Source organism: Chrysochloris asiatica, unplaced genomic scaffold (assembly GCF_000296735.1).
Source record: "Chrysochloris asiatica unplaced genomic scaffold, ChrAsi1.0 scaffold00046, whole genome shotgun sequence".
NCBI lineage: Eukaryota > Metazoa > Chordata > Mammalia > Afrosoricida > Chrysochloridae > Chrysochloris > Chrysochloris asiatica.
The window spans coordinates 19674617-19682714 of NW_006408564.1; the positions used below are offsets into that span (position 1 = coordinate 19674617).

The window sequence follows — 8098 nt, forward strand, 5'->3', positions numbered from 1 at the left end:
ATGCTACCTCTTGAAATGCTTGAAGAACAACCAGTTCCCTATGTTACAGTGGCTCTGTATATTCCTTCCATCTTCTTTTGATGTTTTTTGCATTATTCAATATTTTGCCCGTTTATTGTTTCTGTTAGTGCTGTCTAGTTAGTTATGACCCATAGCAAACCTGCATAAGGTTTTGAAGGAGCAGCTGGTAGGTTTCAACCATCAACTTGGGGTTCAAATCAACCTTAGGGCTTAGTGCTTACTCTACAGCTCCATCCTTCAATATTACAAGTCAACTTGAATTTTTTTCTTCAGTTCTTTCAGCTTGAGAAATGCTAAGAGCATTCTCTTTCAGTTTTCTAACTCCAGGTTTTTGCACATTTTATTATATTTGCTTTTGTCTTCCCGAGCTACCTTTTGAAACTTTCTGTTCATCTCTTTTAACCTCCTTATTTCTTCCTTTTAGTTTAATTTCTCTATGCTGGAGAGTAAGTTTCATAGTCTCTTTTAAGATCCATTTTGGTCTTTTCCTTCTTTCTTGCTTTCTTAGCGACTTTTTACTTTCTTCCTGTAAGATGCTCTTGATGTCATTCCACAACTCTTCTGGTCTTCAGTCATTAGTGTCTAATGCAACAAATCTTTACTTGAGATGATCTCAAAATTTAAGTGGGATATTTATTTTCAAGGTCATATTTGGGCTCTAGTGGACTTGTTTTAATTTTCTTCAGTTTCAGCCTGAATTTGCATTTGAGCAATGGATCTTCTGTTCTATAGTCTGCCCTTGGCATTGTTTTGACTGATCATATTGAGCATCTCCATTTTTTCTTCCCACGGATTTAGTGTGCCCTTGGCTTTCATTTGGCTGACTTAATGGAACTTATCCATGATCTCTTTCCACAGATGTAGTCTATTTGATTTCTGTGTATTCCATCTCGTGAGGTACAGTCATCTTTTATGTTGTTTAAAAAGGATATTTGCAATGAAGAAGTCATTGATCTTGCAGAAATCTATCATGTGAACTCCAGCACCATTTCCAAATAAAGTCAGTGATTAGTTTTTTTCATCTTTTTAAAGAATGATGTCGGAATCTCAATTGGGATTGCATGATATCTAATAGATCACTTTGGGAAGTGTTGGCATTTTCACAATGTTAAGTTTTTTTCTCCATGAGCACAATGTTTTCTTCCATTTTTATAGGTCTTTTTTGGTTTCTTGTAGTTTTTTTTGTATAGGCCTTTTGTTTCTCCTGTTAGATTTATTCCTAATATTTCATCTTTTGGGTGATTATTGTAAGTGGTATTGTTTTCCTGTTTCTCTTTTCAGAGTTCTATTAGTATAAAGAAATATATTTTTTTGTGTAATTACATACCCTTCAAATTTGCTGAATCATTCAATGAGTTTCAATAATTTTCTTGCTGAGTCTTTGGGGTTTTCTATGTATAGGATCATATCATATGCTAATAGAGTTTTACTTTTTTTTTGGTCCATTCGAATGCCCTTACTTTGTTTTTCTCTTTCTTGCTCTATAGTTATGGCTAAGACTTTCAGCACTGTATTAAATAGGAGTGGTGATACAGGCATTCTTTTCTGGTTCCTGTTCACATGGACATGCTTTTAGTTTCTGCTGGTTTGACATGTTATTTTTATTATTATGTGCCATTAAGCTGATTCAGATTGATGGTGATCCTGTATGGGGTTCTCAAGGGGTACCTCATGGGTTTGAATGACTAACCTGTGACTAATACCAAGAATCCATTGGTTTTGTATATTTGCTTTTAATTATATTAAGGAATTTCCTTTCTATTTCTATTCCACTGAGAGTGTTGTTTTTTGTGTATTTATTTAATCAAGAATGGATGCTGCATTTTGTCAAATGCTTTTCCTGAATCAATCAGTATAATCAAATCATTCCTCTCCTGTGCTTTATTTATGCACTAGGCTACATAGATTGTTTTTCTAACACTGAGCCATACTTGCACATTACTATTATATTTTGATATGTTATTGAATTTTCTACTGGCTAGGATTTTGTTGAGATTTTTTACATCTATGTTCATGAGGGAGGTTGGTCTATAATTTTCTTTTATGGTGATGCATTTGCCTGGTTTTTGTCTCAGGGTTATACTTACTTCACAAAATGAATTTAGGAGTTTCCCATCCTTTCCTATGCTCTGGAAATGTTTGAGAATTGGTGTCAGTTCTGTGACTGTTTGGTAGAATTCACCATTAAAGGCCACTGTTGTTGGGATTTTTTTTTTAATGACGTGATCAATTTCTTCTTTTGTTATAATCATGATCAAGTTCTGTATTTATATCTGTGTTAGTTTAGGTAGGTCATGTGTTTCTAAAATTTGTCCAAATCTTCTAAATTTCAAATTTGATGGAAAACAATTCTTCTGTATTCTGTTATTATCTTTTTTATTTCCATTGGTTCTCTTGTGACATCACCTATATAATTTCTTATTCATGCTATTTGCATCCTCTTTTCTTTTGTTATATTTGCCAATGGCTTGTTGATTATATTAATCCTTCAAAGAACTAACTTCTTGTCTTATTGATTATTTCTAGTGTTCCTCTGTTTTCTGTTTCATTTATTTCTGCTCTAAATTTTATTTTCTGCTGGTGGCTGTTGTTGTTAGGTGCAGTCAAGTCAGTTCCAAATTATAGAATGCCTATGCAAAAAAGAACAAAACACTGCCCAGTCCTGCACCATCCACACACTATGTTACATGTGAGTCCACTGTTGCCACTGTACCTATCAATCTCAGTGGGGTTCTTCCTCTTTTTGGCTGAACCTCCACTTTACCAAGAATGATGTCCATATCCAGGGACTGGTTTATCCTTGCAATATGAGTAAATAGATAAAGGTTTACAAAACAGACTAAATGCTTTAGAGAAAGGAAGATCACTTAAGGGAAATAAGACCCAATATATCCAGATTATACTCCCAGCTAAGGTTATTCATGGTATAAGTAGACTTGTGTTATCTTTCAGTAATCCAGAACTTGATTGGAACTTAATCCAACAGCATTTTAGGAGGTTGTGGAATAATATCCACTTGTCTGTGGATATTCATCAGCTACATGCTCAAATTTCTGATATAAGTAATTCTCAAAGTGAGCACTGAGTGGCTACTAATTTGCTACTCCTGCTAGAGAGTAAGATCCCCTAAGAACTTGATTGAACCTCAGCATAGTGATCCTGCTTGGCCACCTTAGAGGCAGGTGGTGGGCTGGCAACGTCTTGCGTATGGGGTCCCCAACCGATCTCATGTTTTAGGAACTTTTCTTTATTCTGGGATCACTGATTGGTGACAGCTCTTCCCTGAATGTTTGGTAAAACTCACCAGTGAAATCATCTGGATCTGGACTTTTTTTGGTTGGGAGTTCTTAGATGACCTGATCAATTTTTCCTTTTGTTATAGGTCTGTTCAGGTTTACTACTTCACTCTGTGTATGTTTAAGGGGGTAGTTAATCTTACATTCCAGGAACAGAGGAACCTAAGACCATCAAGAGAGAAGAGCATGAGTGGAACGTGGGAACCAAACCAGAGAAGCAGTGACACCAGAGATGGAGGCAGAGGTGATGGCATGGAGAGATAGAAAAGCTGAGGACTCTAGACTCATGGGAAGAGAAAGACTTGTAGAATGGACACTTTGTTTAAATGATTATATATTCCTGCTTGGTTTTGTTTGCATCAAAAATAAACAAACAAACAACAAAACAAATAAAAAATAGAAGCAAATACTATAACTGATGAGGCATAGAGGGGATTGTAATCATTGCAATGAAACAAAATATGATAGGTTGAGCACAAAACCAATATGCTCTCATGTAAACTATCACTCAATTCCCAATAAAAGCTTTTTAAAAAAGAACCACACATTTTCCATCATTAGTCACTCATGAGCTTCTGCACCACAATGCCATTATCTCCCACCAAATCTGCCTGAAACAGTTCAAAATGGCTGCACTGCATCTGGTTGGCAAATTTTTCACCAGTCAGTCTCCTTTCTTCATCACCACTGCTCAGCTTCTGCTCCTAGAAATTCTTCAGTGAATTTCTTTATCCTTTTCTATGAAATTCAAGGTTCTAGGATTAATTGCTCTACTTGTTTCATTTGGTTTTCCTTACTTTTATTGTAAAGGATCTGTGTAACTTTTCTGCTTTGTCCATCATCTTTCCACAAGTTTCTTAAATATTTTAAATTATTTTTTAATTTAAAATACTCACAGTAGAAGTTTCAGAAAATACAGGTAATAAAAACAAAGAATTTTTTTTCTGTTATCTAATCTCAGAAACAATCACCACTGTTTAACACTGAAATTTTGAGGGTTCAAGTCCATCTCAAGATGCCTTGAAAGAAAGTCCTGATAATTTATTTCTGAAAACATCAGCCACTGCTAACTCTATGGAGCACAGTTCTACTCTGACAAATATAGGTCACCATGAGTCAGTATGAGAGGAACTCAACTTATTAGCAACTGTATTTTTTTTTTCTACAAGCGAAAGGCTATTATATAACTAACTAGTCTCAGGAAACCAATTGTGAACCGATTTATAGATACTAGGGAGGAAGAGAAAATGTTAGTCTTTTGAAAGTGGCGCAGAAACTCCTTTCTGATAGGGATAGGAGGAGAGAGGTAGCAGGAAATGGAGAAGAATGAAAGGAAAGAAAGGTTAGAATGGAGGGAGATAGGATATTGTACTATATTAATGCTAAGTGGCATAAATGCGTGTCCCTCATTTTAATGAGGATGGAATAATGGCATCTTAACTTCTCTCAAAAAATGCATAGTTAGAGTCCTGTTGTGGGATAAGCACTAGACTGCTAACCACAACATTGGCAGTTCAAATCTATCAGTTGCTCCTGAGAAACCCTATATAGGGTTGTTAAGAACCTGAACTGAAATGATGACTCTTAACAAGAGCGGAATCAAAGCGCAGAATGTAATAAAAGTAGTGGACATTCTTACTGTGCTTAATTCAGTTCAATCAGTCTCCAAAGACTTGTCTGGCGCTGTGTTATTTTCAACAAGCCTAACTTGCATATATGTGCTATGCATTTGTCACTCTAATATAAAAAAGAGAATAAATTAATCAAACAAGTGTATTCCCATTATGCAAATCTGTAAACCAGACATTACTGCATAGATTAATACTGTTGTGTTTATTCTGATTCTATTACCAATGAATGTTAATCAGCCAAATGGAAGTGTCAGTAACTACACAGTGAGTCTTCATCTTAACACGTTCTATGGGCACTGACTGTGATTTTCCCGTAAGCCAGCTTTTACTTTCATAAATTATCAAAGTCATTTCAAACTATGCTACAAGGTTTTGTTTCTTCAGGATTTTACCGTTGCTATTGCCAAACTCTAAGACTTGAGTTTAAAGTAATTGGAAGTTAGCATTTGCCAGGTTCACCTGTGCCGCTGCCCCACTGTAACCACCGCTGGGTCTGCTGCTACCGCCTCTGAGCAGAAGATGGCTGTGCCTCCCATGTACATTGACCTTGGCAAACCTGCGAGGGATGTCTTCACTAAGAGTTATGGATTTGGCTTAATAAAACTTGATTTATAAACAAAATCTGAAAATGGACTGGAATTTACAAGCTCAGGCTCAGCCAACACTGAGACCATCAAATCGATGGGCAATCTGGAAACCAAGTACAGGCAGACCAAATACAGGCTGACATTTACTGAGAGATTAAACAATGACAACACACTAGGCACCAAGATTAGTATGGAGGAGCAGCTTACAAGTGGACTGAGGCTGACTTCTGAATCATCATTCTCACCTAACACTAGGGAAAAAAGGCTAAAATCAAGACAAGGTTTAAGTGGGAGCACATCAACTTGTGCTGGAACATGGATTTTGACATTGACAAGCCTTCCATCCCTGGTGGTCTGGTGCTAAGTCATGAGGGCTGGCTGGCAGTTTACCAGATGAACTTTGAGACCACCAAGTTCTGCATCACCCAGAGCAACTATGCAGTTGGCTATGTTGTTGTTGTTAAGTACCGTGGAGTCGGTTCCGACTCATAGCAACCCTGTACAGGGTTTCCGAGGTTGTAAATCTTTACGGGAGCAGAAAGACTCATCTTTCTCCCACGGAGCTGCTGGTAGTTTTGAACTGCTGACCTTGCGGTTCGCAGCCCAATTCGTAACCACTACACTACCAGAGCAGTTGACTATAAGACTGATGAAATCCAGCTTCACACTAATGTGAATTACGGGCAGAGTATGGTGGCTCCATTTACCAGAAGGTAAACAAGCAGTTGGAGACTGCTGTCAATCTTGCCTGGACAGCAGGAAATAGTAACACTCGCTTTGGAATCACAGTCAAGTATCAGATCAACACTGACGCCTGCTTCTAGGCAAAAGTGAATAATTCCAGCCTGATAGGTTTGGGATATACTCAGACCCTAAAGCTAGGTATCAGACTGACACTGTCAGCTCTGCTAGAAGGAAAAAATGTCAACACGGTGGCCACAAGCTTGGTCTAGGACTGGAATTTGAAGCATTAATGAATATTGTACAATCATTTACTTTTAAACTATTTTATAGCATAGCTACCTTCAGAATTGTAGTGTACCTTTTAATGTTGTATGTCGGGGATGAAAATATTGCTCAATATCATATCAGACCTCCAGTTAAAAATTATTCAGCTTTAAAGTGTTACCCTTTCATGGATATAGGAGAAACCCGGTTCCAGAAAACTCTTTCCACTATAGACTTTGGAGGGGGTGGTGAATTTGGTAGCCCCTCTATAGAAGTCAGGTTTCTTTTTCCTTTTTCTTTTTTAAATTTAGAAATGGCTACAAGTGGAAGCTGATAATGTGTAGGCACTTCATAAATTTATATTGAGTAAATGAATGGAATTATGACTTCCTGAGAATTGAACCTTGCTTTCCTAACCCTAACTGAAAAGAAGCTCATTGCTTGGTGGTATGTACAAACTCATCTGAAAGGGACTATTTTAGACAGATCTTCATGACCCATTTCCACCCCAATGCATCACTTCTCTATACAAACAAAAGTAGTTTGTAGGGTGTGGTAACTGATATTTGTGTGTGCCACTTTCTGGTGGAGAGGGATGTGACGAAGCCAATAATTCAGGACTTTAATTCCTTTTCCTATGTGGTCTTGTGCCCTTGCACCAGAGTATGAAACAGCTTCCAAGAGCTCCAGCTGCAAGCTGGGAAGGGTCTCTGTGACTAATCGCTTGGTGACAACACTCAGAATCTAAATTGGACTTGTGTTGTATTAATCACTCAATCTATTTTTTAGCAATTTAACGAGTACATTTTAGAGTCTTCCATTTTGTGTGAAATTAGATCCTCTGCTTCAAATGCTATAATTAACATCATTTAAGATAAAACTTGAATAAAATATTGAAACCTCAAAAAAATAAAGTAATTGGAAGTTAACAGGGAAAGAGATTATTCATGGTACAAACTGATTAAACTGTAAAGATCATCAATTTTATGGCATATTTTCTTCTACATGGAAAACCATTGCTTTCCTTCAGCCATTTTGAATGCATGACTTTGAAGATTTAAAGAAACAAACAAAAACAAAGGGCTTCCCTCCAAGTCTCACTGATCTAGTTCTGCTGAGAGCACATTTTTCTACACAGTAGTCACAAGGTTTATCTCCCCAAGAAAGATTCTAAATAGCACTCTAATTTATCTTGAATTCATTCATTTTTTACTTTTTCTGTGACCACCTTGGTCTGCAGCCCTCTCATTTTCTGCTTGTCTGCTACAGCAGCTACCAAACAGTTTCTTCACCTCCACTACGCTCCCTTCAATCCACTCTCCACCCAGCAGCTAGTGAGTTTATTTTTTATATGAAAGTCAGATCATGTTCCTCCTTGCTTTTATGTAAGGAATCACTGACCCACAGGAGAAGCAGCAGCAATCCTAATAATAATATTTTCATATATATATGAAAGTACTATATAATAAGAATAATAATTTCATATATAAATATAAAAATATTACTGTCAAAATTGCTGCTTCTCCATATACGGAGATATATCACTTAATGTCCATGTTGCTAGGTGCTGCCTAGTTGATTCCGACTCATAGCAACCCTATGTAAAACTTAATGA

The 8098-nt window shown here is 36.9% G+C and overlaps 1 pseudogene; it reads left to right on the forward strand.

The window, feature by feature from the left end:
* The first annotated feature begins 5467 nt into the window (after positions 1–5467).
* The window catches only part of LOC102823953, a 62896-nt pseudogene continuing 60265 nt past the window's right edge, over positions 5468–8098 (forward strand).